Source organism: Notamacropus eugenii, chromosome 6, assembly GCF_028372415.1.
Source record: "Notamacropus eugenii isolate mMacEug1 chromosome 6, mMacEug1.pri_v2, whole genome shotgun sequence".
Taxonomy (NCBI): domain Eukaryota; kingdom Metazoa; phylum Chordata; class Mammalia; order Diprotodontia; family Macropodidae; genus Notamacropus; species Notamacropus eugenii.
Genome location: NC_092877.1, coordinates 137219056 through 137235616, shown reverse-complemented (window position 1 = coordinate 137235616; position 16561 = coordinate 137219056). Strand labels below are relative to the sequence as shown.

The 16561-nt window shown below is 42.0% G+C and overlaps 1 protein-coding gene across 3 annotated transcripts in view; it reads left to right on the top strand.

Annotated features, from left to right (window-relative positions):
* The first annotated feature begins 4498 nt into the window (after window positions 1–4498).
* CLGN (calmegin) overlaps window positions 4499–16561 on the top strand; it is a 79343-nt gene continuing 67280 nt past the window's right edge. For 2 of the 3 annotated variants that reach the window (XM_072621100.1, XM_072621098.1), the window contains exon 1: window positions 4499–4617. The gene's annotated coding sequence lies outside the window, so the exon portion shown is untranslated. Of the gene's footprint in view, window positions 4618–4906; window positions 4999–16561 lie in introns of those variants that run through there. The other variant, XM_072621099.1, reaches the window with a different exon arrangement.

The following is a 16561-nucleotide window of genomic DNA, read 5'->3' as shown; positions in this document are numbered from 1 at the left end:
GAATGTTCTACCATGGATTGGGCACAGATCATCTATATGAACATTTGATGTGGATACTCCAGATTTCTGCATCCTATGTTTCCTTTGTGCTGTCTCAATTCTGCTTTGCTCATAGAGCACAGTACCCTTTCTGATGTGGGTATGCTGAGTGGTCACAGTCAAACCCAAAGTTCTTGAGAGAGACCTTTACAATGTCTTTGTATCGCTTCTTCTGACCACCATGTGATTGCCTATCCCATAAAATAGTTGTTTTGGCAAGAGTACATTTTGCATTCAAACAACATGGCCAGCCCATTGGAGTTGGGCTCTCTGAAGCATAGTTTGAATACTTGTCAGTTCAGCTCGAGCAAAGACCTCAGTGTCTGGTACCTTATCCTGCCAGGTGATCCTCAGAATCTTCCTAAGACAGTTCAAATGGAAGTGATACAGTTTCCTGACATGGCAGTGACAGATTATCCATGTTTCACAGGCATACAACAATGAGGTCAGCACAACAGCTCTGTAGACCTTCAGTTTGGTAGTCAGTCTAATACCTCTTCTCTCCCCAACTTTTCTTCAGAGCCCCCCAAATACTGAGCTAGCTCTGGCAATGTGTGCATCAACCTCATTGTCAATGTGTATATTCCTGGAAAGTACACTACCAAGGTAAGTGAACTTACCCACAGCATTTGAAACTTCTCCATTTGTTGTAATTGATGGTTCCACATATGGATGGTGGTGGCTGATGGAGCACCTGTGTTTTCTTGGTGTTATTAGGCCAAAACTAGCATAGGCAGCAGAGAATTGATCCATACTTTGTTGCATCTCAGCTTCAGAGGTTGCATTGAGTGCACAATCATCTGCAAACAGAAAATCATGCACCACTACTCCCTCCCTTTTGGTCTTGGCTTGTAGCCTTTTCAAATTGAGGAACTTACCATCAGCATGGTAGTTGATGCTGATGCCATGTTCATCCTCATTGAAAGCATTTGACAACATGGCTGAAAACATTATGCTAAAAAGCATGGGAGCAAGCACACAGCCCTGTTTCACTCCACTGGTGACTGGGAAGGCACAAGAGCTTTGTCCATTATCCAGAATCCAGGCAAACATGCCATCATGAAACTGACGTACAATACTGATGAATTTCTCTGGGCAACCAAATTTTGACATAATTTTCTATAAGCCCTCATGACTAACAGTGTCAAAGGCCTTGGTTAGATCTACAAGTGTTGTATACAGACCTCTGTTCTGCTCCTGGCATTTCTCCTGGAGTTGTCGGGCAGCAAACACCATATTGACTGTTCCTTGGCCCTTTCTGAAGTCACATTGGCTTTCATGTATATGACCATCTTCCACATGAGGGCTCAGCTTATTAAGAAGGGCTCTAGCAAGAATTTTGCCAGCAATGACTAAGAGACAGATCCCCCTGTGATTGCTGCAGGACAATCTATTCCCTTTACCTTTATGGAGACGAAAAATGGAAGCATCCTTGAATTCCTGGGGGATAACCTTCTCTTGTCACATAACCTGGAAAATTTCAGTCAGCTTTTGTATGAGCAACGGTCCCCCTACCTTGTAAATCTCACCTGGAATAGAATCAGCACCAGGTGCTTTGCCACATGAAAGGAGCCTATGGTCCTCAAAACCTCTTTTTCAGTTGGAAGTTCAGCTAAAGAGGGATTGACTACAACCTGAGGTAAACTGTGGAAGTGTTCAGCCCATCTCTCTAGGATCACGTCCTTAGGTTTGGTAGAATAAGTTTCAAACCTAGACTCTGAAACCTGACAAAGGAACGCATATGTATATATATGCACACATATATGTATACACACATGTATTTATTTCCCCAGCGTGAGAATCTGCATTTTCTGTTAAAGGCAGCAATATCAATTCACTATTAAAAGCCTGTTTATAAGTAATATAATTTAACAGGCATGTGGTACACCAAAGATTTATATAAGTAGATAGTTTCCTGCAAATATACGTGTGGCAATGTCTGAATGCGTTCCTCTCCCAAATTCTAGTAAGGACAAATAAAAACTTTAGTAAAAATATAATAGCAATTACATATTACTAGTTTCTTTTACCACAAATTATATTAATTTAGATTTTTCCAAATGGGGGACGGAGATAGAAAGATCAGGACAGATTCTAACACAGAAAATATGCAAAATACAGTAAATTATTCCTATAGAAATAAATACATTCAACATAAATGCCCACTAAGACAATCCTTCTTGTAATATGTGAGAAGACAAAACAGTAGCAATTACATCATCTGCGGCAGCCAAAACTTATTAATTTCTAATGCTTTTCCCTTCGAACAATCATTATTTCTTGAATTGGCTGGCACATACAATGACGATTCAGACAGGACTCTTGCTAGTGGGAATTTCTCATAAGTTTACTGCTGATAGAAGTGGATACATTATGGAAGAAAAATACATAATTTGACAAAGGCCATTACTTAATGTTGTTGGGAACAGGAAGAGGAATAAAAAGTGGCCATCAATCATATACTAAGTGGGATATCAGTTGAAGATAACATATCACTACTTATAGTACATGTTATGAATACAATTTATTTTAAGAATTTATTGAAATAAAACATTTACTTTTATACAAGATCAACAGAACACTTTCTTTACAATACTTTGAGAGGGGTAGTACAAGTTTTATTATACCAATTTTGGCAAATTCTGATTTTTTTTTCCTTTACTGAGTGGGAAGAAGGAATCATTTCAGGTCAATTCCACTAAAAAGGTACCTCATTGCTTCCCTCCCTGTCCCTTACCACATCCTGCTTCTTGTGTATGGTGTGCCCCATGTCTGACCAAGCTCTAAGCACCTCACACCACCTGCTTCAGCCACCTTCATGGCCACTGCAACAAATTGTTCTCATTTGCCCATTCCACCAGGGGAAGTCTCTGCATGCTTGGGGTAGACACTCCCCCTAACTCATTGGCAGTTTTGAGGCTTTCTGGCCATCCTCAACCTGGTTTTTCCTCTCTGCTGACCAGGCTACTCAATCTCAGTTTCCTCTCCTGTAAAATGTGAATAATTGTTAACTGTGGAAATAAGATAACCAAACGTAGAAGTGATTTCACTGATAGAACAATTCGCTTCAACAACCCAATTCACAGTCATCTAGGTTCTTTCAAAAACTGGACAGACAGATATCTCACCCAATGTCTTACAGGCCCTTCTCCATCTCTCCTAAAGTTGACAGGGTTGTCCACTTGTCATCCTTCATTCTTGCCATACGAACAGCCTATCTTCTCTCCCATCATAGGGACTGGGATTTCATTGGTTTGGGGAATTCCCACTTAAGCGAACTTCCTCTACCAACACAGCCTGTTCCTTTCTCTGAAATGCAGAGCTGCCTAGAACAGTGTGAAAATCAGCTAGAAACAGAGCGCCACTAAACCTTCCCCGGGATCCCGGTAAGCTCCCTCCTGGTTGAGTTTCACAATGTGGTATTATGTCATTACAGTTTGTTAAATATTTCCCGATTCTGGCTGTGTCTGGCAGCGCTGTGGGTCACGTTGCCTGCCTCTCGTTTGACACCTCTAGCCTGGAATACTTAAAGTTTAAACGGCCTGGTCAAGCCAGGTTTTCCTGACTTTACGTGTATACGAGGCGGCTGGTGGCACAGTGGATAAAGCCCTGCGCCTAGAGTCAGGAAGCCCAGAGTTCAAATCCAGCCTCAGACACTTGAGCAAGTGTTTGCCAAGAACCTCTCAGGCCGGCCCTGGTGTGCTGGACCTGCCCGGAAGGTCCATCAGGGAACCTCAGATGCCCCTCGCTCCAGCCCCACGACACCCCTGACAAGCCCGTGCCTCAATGCCGCCCCGGAGCGCCCCGCTCCACTTTCGGACGGCTCTAGTTGTTAGCAAGCGTCCGGCATTCCTACCCAGGACGCCGGCAGGAGCCCAGGCCTCCCGGGCTGCTGAGCCCTGCGGACGGTTCGCTGCCCTCGGAGCCCTTCTCGGGGAGGCCGCAGAGCGCCTCCCCGCCCCCATCTTCTCGGGTCCGACATCCTCAGGGGCTCCAAAGGCGCGATCCAAACCCTGGGTCCGGGCGGTCCGGAGCCTCCCGGTGGCGCTCACTGCGAAGGCGGACTCCGCAGGAATGCCCCGGGTCAGCCCCGCCGCCACGCTTCCTCCGCCACTTCTCGGGACCATCCCGGGCCGGAGCCCCCAGGAAGAAGCGGCGTCCACGCATTCTCGTGGGTGAGCGTGCTTCCCACGGCGCGCCGCTCCTGCCCGAACTGGGACATCACTTTTCCGAGCCTGCTTCTCAGGCCTCGGGGGACGTTCGCGTCTGCTCCGGGGCGCTCCCACGACCGCTCGCACGGCCGCCAGGCAGCAGCCCGAGGGACTCGGGAGCTGCGGGAGAGCGCGTGCGCCAAAGCCCGTCGGGGCCCGTCGGCCCCGGGGGGCGCTCCCCCTCCCCCCCGTCCCGAGGGGCGCGAGCTCAGGGAGAGCCGTCGCGTGCCGCCGCTCGCGCATGCGCCGTTGGCAGAAGCCGTGAAGTGGCCGGCGGCGACTTCGGTTTCGTGGTGGGGTGACCACCCTGTGGCCGCCGGCCGGACGGGCGAAGCGCCGCCACCGAGGGCCCCCGCCCCGAGCACAGGTGCGTGACTTCGGCGGGGCGGAGGGGGGGACGGAGCGGCGGGCGGGGCGGGGGCGCAGGGGCGACGTCGGAGTTGTTAGAGGAGAGTCCGCTGGGAGCCGGGAGACGGGGGGAGGGAGGAATGGGGGAGGGGCCCTCCTGGGCCCCGGCGAGGGAGGAGGGCTTGAGTGCGCCCGGGGGGCCGGCCGGGCTCCCCCGCCGCCCCCCGCCTTTGCCTGGGACGTGAGGGGAGGGGGAGGGGGAGGGGGAGGGGGCCGGCCGGGGCTGGACGCGAGTCCGTTATAGCGGCGGTTACCATCTCCCGCCTCCGTGCCCGGGCGTTGGGCGCTCGAGCCCCGCGCGCCCCCGCCCTCGGGAAGAAGCGCGCGTCCCCGGAGCCAGGTACGCGGCAGGACGGGAGCCCCCACGGCGGGGGGCGGGGCGTGGAAGGGGCGCAGCCCGCCTGGGATCGGGACCTAGCCGGGGTCTGCTTGGCGCCGGCGGGGCGGAGACCCCCGGGCTCACCCTCTGAGGGGCCCGCCTCTCTGGGCCTTTCGTCTTCGCCGGCCCCAGGAGAGACTGGGGCTGGACCGCCGCGCCCCTCCCCCCTCCGCCGGGCCCTCGGGGGCAGTCCGAGCCCCCGCCGCAGGGCCCCCTTCACCCCCGCACCTTGTCGGCGCTCAGCCCTCGGGCCCGTCCTCTCCCCGGCCGGCGGCTCCGGTTCTGGCGTGACCCGGGCTCGGCGACCCCAGAGGCTGAGGGGGAGGTGCCTGAGTCCCGGCGCGCCCGGGAGAGTTCACCCTAACTTTAATCAGTGGCTCGAGTTAGGGGCGCGCCGGGCAGGAGGCGGCCTGCGGGGGGCGGTCCGCCCGCTCCTGGAGCCGGAGCCACGGTCCCGGGGGAGGGGCCGAGGGGCCGCTGCGGCTCGTCTGGGCTGACGTCGTGGGGTTAGACTCTAAGTCGGGGACGTTCTGTCCGGAGGAGGTGGCGGGCTCTTTGGAAGTGCATCGCTTGGTTTCAGCACTGAACAATTTTCTGTGCTTTTTCATTGCAAAATTAAAATTAAGTTACGGCAACCATTGCGACAGTACCTTGACAGGTGTCTGCTGAGACTGAAGATCTACGACTTGGTGATTTGGGCAGTTGTTGGATTTTTTTCCCGCGCTGTTGTTGGACTGAGTAACATGTTTGTTTTATCCATCCCCCCCTAAAGTACTTGTATCCCTTTTGAGAACTTTTTATTGATGAGTTCTTCCTAGCTCTGGATTACTTGGGTAGGTTCCCGTGCTGCCTCTTATAACTTATTTATTACCCGAATGACCTTGAGTAAGTCCATTCACCTCTGTAGAAGACTTTCTGAGAAGCCTTTTTCTAGTCCAGATCCATGGTCCCTTTGAACATTTTAAATAGAGTGAAAAGCTCTGCTTAGTAAATATTTATGAAATAAAAAGAAGCCGAACATGTGAGAGTGGACAAAACAGAGACTAGAAATAGTTATAAATATTGGAGCAAAAATCAGTTAACTCAGTGGCTGGCCAAATGTTGAATCATTCACGGAGTTTGCAGTTACAAAAGCCAAAAATTCTGTGACTTTGAAAGTTTGACTTGGAGATGGCGTTTTAGACCCATTGTGATCATGGTCCCTGGCTTGTGAGGAGGTGATTACACAAAGCATTTGTTTTATCTCGCTAGTTTACTTTGACATCCGACAATTCAGTTTATTTCCATGCGCTCATTTAAGGACAAACAGACCCTTTTTGTGGTAGGGTCCCCGGATGAAAAAAACAACTGATTATTCCTTTAGACGTTATCCTGGTGATCTTATCAGCTTTATTTTAATAGCCACCCTGTCTTCATGTCAGTAGGTTCGTGCCTGTTGTGTGACACAGTACATCTAGCAATCTCATCATCATGAATATTTGACATGCACAATGTCTTCATGTTTGCAAAGTGCTTTACATACATGATCTCATTTGAAGAATACCTCACAACTCTGAGTTAGATTTCTAAATGTGCAATATAGGGACTTTCTTTGCTGAGGAGAAGGCAGGATGAGAACTAAAAAGGAGGTATTGGGCCTAGTGAATTAAGGCCATTGTTGGGAACAATTTCAGGAAAGAAATGGTAAGACCAAGAACTTGAGAGTAGTGAGGCTGCAGGGACAAGTGTAGATGTGTAGACAACTCTTCAAGAAAAAATAGTAGATATGTGGACCTAGAAGCCAGAAATATTCCAATTCCGCCTTCAACATTAACACTTGTGTGACTCTGAAGTTTGTAAAAGGGGATTGTGTTTGCAGAAAAAAGATTATAAATGAGTTCTGTTTTAGACATGGTCATTTTGAGATATCTATGAAACATCCGCTATTGAGATGTCCAGAAGGCAGCTGGCAGTGGAAGGAGACTGGAGCTCATGAGAGAGGTTACTGCTGGGTATGTAGATATATGAATCATCTCCTTAGAAATTAATTGTTCATTGAACTCATGGATATCATCAGGCAAGATAGTGGAAGAGAAGACAACCAAGGACAGAGCTTTGGAGTAGCGGGGTGAGGGGGGAGAACCACACTCATGGTTATTGGGCATGACCCAAATGAAAATTCAGCAAAAAAGGTCTCTGGGAAGGAAGAGTTAGGTAGGTAGAGAACCACAGGAAAAAGTGACCTGAAAGCCTATAAGAGGGAAGAGTATGCAGAAATAAAAGGATGATTAATGACGTCAGAGGCTGCAGAGAGCTCAAGAAGGACATAGATTGAGAAAAGACAATGAATAGATTTGTCATGTAAGACTGTTCAAATCTTTGGGAATTGAATGTTGAGGTAAGAATGAGATTGCTCAGGGTTTTGAATCTATTGGAAGGAAAGGAAGTTGAGACAGCATATATAAACAGCATTTTCAAGAAGTTTAGACACCTCCTTTGACCTGAAACACCACTACTAGGTCTGGACCCCAAAAAGATAAAAGAAAAAGGACCTTTATGTACAAAAATACTGATAGCAGCAATTTCTGTGGTAGCAAAGAATTAGAAACTGAAGGAATGCCCATCCATCAGTTGGGGAAAAGCTAATTAATAAACAAGTTGTGGCATATGATTGTGATGGAATACTATTGTGCTGTAAGACAGAGAAGGGATTGATTTCAGAAAAATCAACTACTTTCTCAAAGTAGAACTTAGTCAATTAACCACAATTCTTGGGTTGTTATTCAGTTATTCAGTCAATTCTGAATCCACTTAATGCACTATTTAGCAGATCTAGGAAGGTAGAAAGCATAGGACCAAGGGTACAGATGGTGATATTTGCCTTATTAAGCAGTAAGTATTGCCAGGAAGAAGCAGGTGATAATGCTGAGAAATTTGGGTGAATGGAGGACAGAAGGCTAGGGGACTGAGTCCATGTTTAAGTCACCACAGTTTCTTTAAAGAATTAAGCTGCTGTCATCTTGTATAAGGGTGATGGCATAGATGGAGGAAAGAAAAAAAACTTTGAAATAGTTGAATGGATAAAGATAGAGTAGGATTGTCAACATCAGTTCAGGCCAAGCTAAAGTTATGTATCATAACTTTTGTAGTGTATTCTAGAGTCATTTTACATTGTCTTTGGTTTTATACTTAATAATTCCTTCAAAGTAATTTTTTTCTTGTTCAGTGTATAGATTTACTTATCCACCATTTCCCATCTAATGTTTATCTCTTATCTGTTTCATGGTGTCAGGGTTACTTTGGTCTCTCTCTACTGTATTTTGGCCATCATTTTTGTTTGCAAACATTCAGGTGCTGTATATTACTATCGTTGCTATTGTCTACGTTGCTCACCTCTTTTCTGACCTTTTAAATCTAGGTTTTTGGTGTAATTTGAATATTTATCTAAATAAATATCTAAATATTTACACACTTAATTTGGCTTCTGGTATATGTATCTCTCAATTTATTGACCTTTGCTATGTTGGTATATAAAATTAATTTTCTTAGTCATTTATATTTTAAAAATAAAGCTGCGTCTCATTTTTTATTGAGCTAAATGGGAAAGTTTTGGCAAGTAAGTTGCTAAAATGGATATAGTTTATTTATAGCACATTTACTAAGTGCTGTAATACTTTAGTAAAGGCATTCTTATCAGGAGTTATGCGTCCTCAAATCACTTCACTTTGGGGAATCTAAATAACACTTTACTTCACTTCTTAAAAAAAATTCTAAAGTAGGGAAGGGGCATCAGGAATCAGCTGGACCACAATTAATTGTTTTATATTCACATGGCAAGTTCCATGACCTAATATGATTTACATTTATGAATATGAAAATATATGTTTAAAAAGTCTCTAGTAGGAATTCCCTGAAAGGTCAGTATTAATTAGTCAATGAGAGTAGGTGACAGTAAAATGAAATAAAACATTTCCCCTCTGCTTTCTAGAAGAAATTAGTCTTATCCCTTCATTCAAAATGAGGAAAAGTGAGTGTTTCAGGTATACTTGTTTTTAGGTAGGAAGTAATACACTATAGTAAACATAGTGTTTACCTTTCCCTCTCCTTCAAAAAAATTTGGAGGGTGATTTTTGAAAAATATTAATTATATTAAAGGAATTAAAATTTTAGGCCCAGCTTCTCAGAGTTAAGAGGAGTAGATATTAGCTACCAACCAGTAGGGGTGAGGGGACCTATGGTTTTAAAATTTTCTAGATAGAGTGTCCAAAAGTAGCTGTCCACCTGAGTGAAATTTATTCTACCTTCATAAAATACCATATTAATTAGATATTAGGCAGTGTGTGTGGGGTGGTGGCGGTTTAAACTGTTTGGGGCCAAATGAAAGAAAAAATGTAATTAGGAATGGTTACTATGACAGTGTTTTGAAATCTTTTTGTTAGCCTAATGCATGACATCTTAGGAATCTGGGATAAAAGAAACTGTAGGTATGGTGATGTTACAAGTGAGTTTATAAATCATTCCTCAAATCTGACATCTCTTTATTACATAAGGTCTCATGGGGGAAGAGAGGAGGAGGAAATTATATTCCCTGAGTTAGGTATAGTGGAAAAATTATTCCTCTTTCAAATTTATTGATGGCTCCTTGAGATATTGGAAAGAAGTTTATAGATCCTAAATGAGTATGAAAAGACTTGCCCAGAGCTAGCCTGGAGTGACTGTAGGTCCTAGGCAGATGTGCCAGCAATTTGTATTACTGCTGATGTTTTTTCTCTAATCTACAACATTGTCCAGATTTATCTTTACTCCCTACTGGAGTGTTCATTAGGCACTCAGCCCCTGTCTAGTGTCTATTATCTTTCCTTTGTCCTTTATTTCCTAAATATCATCCTTCATTTTCCCGTTAAGTCATCACTTAAAATTAGATATATGTATCTGTATATGCACATATATGTATATACATATATATTTTTCTGTTTCCTCAAAACTTTTAGTGTGTGTATGTGTGTGTATCTTTCCACAGCTGAGGTAGGGGTAGTTCCCCTGCCCCCCTTCTTTCTGGCCCCTTCGAAGAAGGGTGATTAGGGAATGCTGGAGGAGCTGGTTCTCCCAGTAACCATTTGAGAAGACTAGACTAGAATAAAGCTGATTATTATCCCCTCCGAAGCTGTCTGCCTCTCTGACCAGATCATGAGTGAACCTGTTAGAGGCTGGAGACCAAGAACTCTAGTATTATCTGTGAAACAGAGATTCTGCAAACCAAGTCAGCATACATTTTGGTAGATGATGTTACTTGATCTTAAAAGTGGGCTCAAAAGAGTTGCATAAAAAATTGTTGAACATGATTTGGGTTTGAGAGATGAATGAGGTCAAAAACATAGATAAAGGGGGGCCCCTTAAGAACCTCATACATTATGAATAAATCTTTATAAAAACTGATACCTTTTGTTTTTACGTAATATTCATTTATGAGTAGATCCTCCCTCTTCCTGTATCTACCCCTTGAGGTTTTCATGTAACAAAATTTTAGATAGAAACAGTAATGTCTAACAGTACCTCTCAAATGAAGAGAGGTGCATTTTTATGACTGTTTTCCAGAAGAGAGTTGAAAGGCCCTGAACATATGAGGTACACTGAAACTTCGTAAAAAAAGAAAATAGATCATATTTTCAACAGAAAGTGACTGCTGATATGGAAGCCAGCATAATAAGCTGTTTGCATACTATTTTCAGATCAGTTGGGGCAGAGGTCAAAATTAACATCAAATTTGAGAATAGGCCCAAGATAGGAAGGAAGTACTGTAAACAATTGTAGCAACTTACCCTTAATTTGAACTATGCAAATGATGCTTCCATGCCAAAAAGTGACAAAAATCAATATAATTTGTCAGTAATTCCAGTAACAATTTAAAGAATATAATACATGTTCCACAAGAAAAGAGCTCCCATAGTGCCTTAGCCAGTTTGTCTGATCTCTGCCCTAAAAAGAACTATTAAGAACAAGACTGGTTTTAGAATACAAATTAATTTGTAAATGCTATGGGGGGGGGGGGATTAAGAACATCATATTCTCATAAAAAATAATGAAAAGCAGGAAAAATTAAAATGAGTCTAAAGAAGAATTGACATTTAGGTCTAACAAGCCATATTTCTATAAGAACATTCATAGATGAAGGTGGCAGGGAGGACTAGAGAGATGAAAAATTGGATAAATTTGTCAGCATTTTCACTGTTTTCTGGATGCATTTCTCAAAATGGTATATGAAAAAGTAGAAATGATGATTCTACAAATTTGGAAAGGAACTCTGGGTCAGACCAAATAAACAATGAAGATAGCCATGCTAGGGGTAGACCAATCAAGCATTGATGAATGAACTTGAAAGATATCTCAGTTAAGAAAAGATGGCATGCTTATCAGTCATGTAACACAAGGCTAAAAGGGATAGCTCACAAAGTGAAATGAAAATCATGTGCCAAAAAGGTCTTGAAAAGTTAAGAGCATTGAGTTGATTCTAAAAGGATGGAATTCTTATATAACTGTGGTCTCATTGATTTAAAATTCCTTCTAATAATGCAGATTCTTCCTTGCTATCCTATGTGATTCATCCTCTCCATAAGTTTGCCAGTATAGGGGTCCATCACCATGCCAAATGCCTTCTTCTCTACTGATGTGAAACTACCAGTAGAACTTCCTTGTTTTCCTAGCTTATAAACATTTGCATCTCGTTTTTTTTGTAAATAGTATTTTATTTTTTCCAATTACATGTAAAGATAGTTTTCAGCATCCATTTTTTTGTAAGATTTTGAGTTTCAGTTTTTTTCTCCTTCCTTCCTAACTCCCCTCCCCAAGATAACAAAGCAGTCTAATAAAGGTTGTAAATGTTTAAACACTAGCCATGTTGTGAAAGATACCTCTTTGGTTATGTGCTGCTGCTTGTGCACACCTACCATGCTCCTTTCTATTGCCCTCTAATGCTCTAATAATATTAATATTAATTAGCATTAATTAATAATAATACTTTAATTAACATTTATACTCTAATATTGTTTTTTATTTTTTGGAGGCTTGTATTTTTGTTTTGCTGCCATATATTAGGTCTAATAGAATGTTGGTATTAAAAAGATGGGCTTTTGAAAAGAGTGTTGTTGTTTTAAAAAGGGAAGCTTGGTTTTATTACAAGTGTATTTTCTTGAGGCCATACCAGTCTCTCCCCCTTCCTCTTATTCAATTCTGGGACCAGCTGGTCCATATGAACTTTCAGTATCCATACCTGGGGTAAGCTGGCCATCCAAATGTATGTTATAATCTGGGCAATCATCCATTGAGCTATGCGTACTTTTTTGACTGGGAGGCTCTGAGTTCTGGGGTGTTCCAGGGCTTGATTAAAGTGCCACAAATTCATCCATAAACAATAACATCTGGAGGACCTCACTATCCACAGGGAGTTCCAAACTTCAGCATAGACTATGTACATTGAGTTTCCTCCATCACACTGGCAAACAGCTTGGGCAAGCATGAAGCTCCCTGTTTGATATTTACCATCAGAGGGTCATTGAACAGGTTTAGGGAATCTAGATTGATTTTTGTATGTGAATGAGTGGGACATCTTTTAAAAAAGCCTGTAAGGTAGGATTTTGCTGTACTTAATCAAATACTTCTTCATGACCAAAGAGTAATAATAATAAACCCAGTGAGATATTTTCCAGATTTTTCAGTCAGTTGTGAAATGGTAATAATGCAGCCTGCTGTTAAGCTTACTTCTTTCATACTACTCTTCTCATTAAAATTGTCCTTGTTTCCTCTGTATATGATTTTCATAAAAGGTTTTATAAATGGGAGAATAGTTATTGATGAGTTGCCATTTCTCAGTAATGACATCTGAAATTTTGTCCACACTTTTGTAAACCCCTACCTTCTGATACTTTAGATGAATATTGATTCTTTAAAGTCTTCACAACTGTATCATCTCCTGCATGGATCTCATATATAAATATAAATACCTGTCTATATGTGCACGTGTACATCTATTTGTGTGTGTGCATGAGTGCATGCATGTTTGTGTCCATCCATCTGTTCATGTACGTGGCAGTTTTTCGTGTTTTTGTTCTCTTTAGTTCCATTTATGCCTCCTTGGTAAGTGTTAAGTGCATCTAGGACTGTCATGTTAGGTCCACATATGGTGGTTTTACTGTCTTTGGAGGACAATATTGCCAAAATAATTTTTAAAAATCTTTTTCTTCTATTGATTAATCATTTATTTTCATCCTTTTAAAAAATTTCAAGATACTTTAATTTGGGTAAGTGAGGTGGAGAGGGAAGGCATTGTTGTAAATAATAGAATGCAAACTTTTTCCCCCTAATTTCACAAATACCTGTCTGTTGATTGAATTGGTTGGTACAATTTATGCAACCCCATATGAAATTCATTTTCATCTGATTTGATGTTGACTGATCAGTGTGAACCCCAAAGGTCTCATTTTCAGTACTCTAGAATTAATCCTTTCTGATTCTTTCTTTTGCCCCCCATTAAAAAGAAGAAATGGAAGGGAATCTCGTGCCTGCACCCATGTATGGCAATTGACTATTTTTTTGGTTTAGCATCTGTTAGTACTCTAAAACTATTAAAACTAGTGAAGCTCCTGACTTTTCTTGAGCCAACCTGCTTCATGTCATCCTGGTTAAAGGTTAAAAATCACATTCCCCCAGCTCTTAAGACTTTGACTTACCATGTTGTCATTAGAGATACAGAATTTGAAGATTCCTGAAGACCTTTTAGTCCAACCCATGCAAGAGTAAGAACTCTTCTATTCCCCATAAAATCTACTAGTAAGTAATCTTTCAGGCTGTGCTTGAAGGCCCCTAGTGGTAGAGAGTTCACTGCATTATTACCCTGTCCCCTCTGTAAGAGTCTTCTGCTCACTGCTTCCCTTAATCTACTATTCTTTTTATCCCTCCCCATCTTTTCTCTCTCCAATCATTTAACTTTTATTAAGTGCCTGCCTTGTTCTTTAGAAACTTCCTAGCCATGTAGTTTTGGCCAAGTCACTTCACCTTTGATTTCCCCTGGGGAGAGAAATGGCAAAGCATTCTTGCCGAGAAAACCCCATTGACATAAGTCCACTAGGTCATGAGGAGTCAGATATGATTGAAGCAACTGAACAGCAGCAACAGTGTTAGTGGCACTGTGCCATATATACTTGGGATAGAAAAAGATAATCGTGGTTTTGGTTTTTAATTCAGTTTTTTTATTGTTTTTCTAACACTGAACCATCCTTACATTCCTAGTATAAATCCCACTTGGTCATGATGAATGATTTCTTGAATAAGTTACTGTAATCTAACAGGATTTTGTTTAAAATTTTTGAGTCAGTGTTCATTAATGAAACTTATAGTTTTCCTTCTGTGTCTTAGTCTTCCCTGATTTAGATATTAGAACTATATTTGTCTTATAAAAGGATTTGTAGAAAGTGTTTTCTTTTGCTGTTTTTGAGAACAGTTTGTCAGTTATGGGAAATAGTTCTTCAAAAGTTTGATACTCTCCTGTGACTCCATCTGGACTAAGAGCTTTTTCTTTGGTCCTTCTTTTACAGCTAGATTTATTTCCTTTTCTGAGATTAGGCTATTTAACATCTCTGTCTAGTCTTCTGATAGTTTGGGTATTTTATATTTTAGCAGGTATTTCTTTACTTTAAAATTTATTTATTTTTTAGTTTTCAACATTAATTTCCACAAGATTTTGAGTTCCAAATTTTCTCTTCATCTCTCCCCTCCCCCACCCCAAAACACATTGCAGTCTGATTACCCCTTGCCCTAGTCTGCCCTCCATTCTATCACACTGCTCCCTACCCTTATCCCCATCTTCTCTCTTTTCTTGTAGGGCAAGATAGATTTCTATACCCCATTACCTGTATTTCTTACTTCCCAGTTGCATGTAAAAACAATTCTCAACATTTCTTCCTTAAACTTTGAGTTCCAACTTCTCTCCCTTCCTCCCTCCCAACCCATGCCCACTGAGAAGGCAAGCAATTCAGTATAGGCTGTATATGTGTAGTTTTGCTAAAGACTTCCATAATAGTCATGTTGGGAATGACTAATTGTATTTCCCTCCATCCTATCCTGTCCCCTGTTTATTCTGTTCTCTCTTTAGATCTTGTCCCTCCCCTAAAGTGATTATTTCTTATTATTCCCTCCTCCCATCTGCCCTCCCTTTTGTCATCCCCCCACCCACTTATCCCCTTCTCCCCTACTTTCCTGTAGTGTGAGATAGATTTTCATATCAAATTGAGTGTGCATGTTCTTCCCTCCTTAGACCAAATGTGATGAGAGTAAGCTTCACTTTTTCCCTCCTTCCTCTCCCCCTTTTCCCCTCCATTGAAAAAGCTTTTTCTTGCCTCTTTTATGAGAGATAATTTGCCCCATTCTGTTTCTCCCCCCAATATATTCCTCTCACCTTAATTTTATTCTTTTAGATATCATCCCTTCCAATTCAACTCACCCTGTGGCCTCTGTCTCTTTGTCTCTCTCTACACATACATACATACACACACATATATATGTATATATGTGTGTGTATGTATGTATAATCCCCCCAAATACTGAGAAAAGTTTCAAGAGTTACAAATATTATCTTTCCACGTAGGAATGCAAACAGTTCAACTTAAGTAAGTCTCTTATGATTTTTCTTTCCTGTTTACCTTTTCATTCTTCTCCTTATTCTTGTGCTTGAAAGTCAGATTTTCTTTTCAGCTCTGGTCTTTTCATCAAGAATGCTTGAAAGTCCTCTATTTCATTTAAAGACGATTTTTTTCCCCTGAAGTGTTTTGCTGGGTAGATGATTCTTGGTTTTAGTCCTAGTTCCTTTGACTTGTAGAATATCATATTCCAAGCCCTTCAATCCCTTAATGTAGATGCTGCTAGATCTTGTGTTATCCTGATTGTATTTCCACAATACTTGAATTGTTTCTTTCTAGCTGCTTGCAATATTTTCTCCTTGACCTGGGAACTCTGGAATTTGGCCACAATGTTCCTAGGAGTTTCTCTTTTTGGATCTCTTTCAGGCGGTGTTCTGTGGATTCCTTGAATATTTATTTTGCCCTCTGGTTCTAGAATCTCAGGGCAGTTTTCCTTGATAATTTCATGAAAGATGATGTCTAGGCTCTTCTTTTGATCATGGCTTTCAGGTAGTCCCATAATTTTTAAATTGTCTCTCCTGGATCTATTTTCAAGGTCAGTTGTTTTTCCAATGAGATATTTCACATTATCTTCCATTTTTCCATTCCTCTGGCTTTGTTCTGTGATTTCTTGCTTTCTCATAAAGTCCTTAGCCTCCATCTGTGCCATTCTAATTTTGAAAGCACTGTTTTCTTCAGTGAGCTTTTGAATCTCCTTTTCTATTTGGCTAATTCTGCTTTTGAAAGCATTCTTCTCCTCATTGGCTTTTTGAACCTCTTTTGCCAATTGAGTTAGGCTAGTTTTCAAGGTGTTATTTTCTTCAACATTTTTTTGGGTCTCCTTTAGCAAGGAGCTGATTTGCTGTTCATGCTTTGAC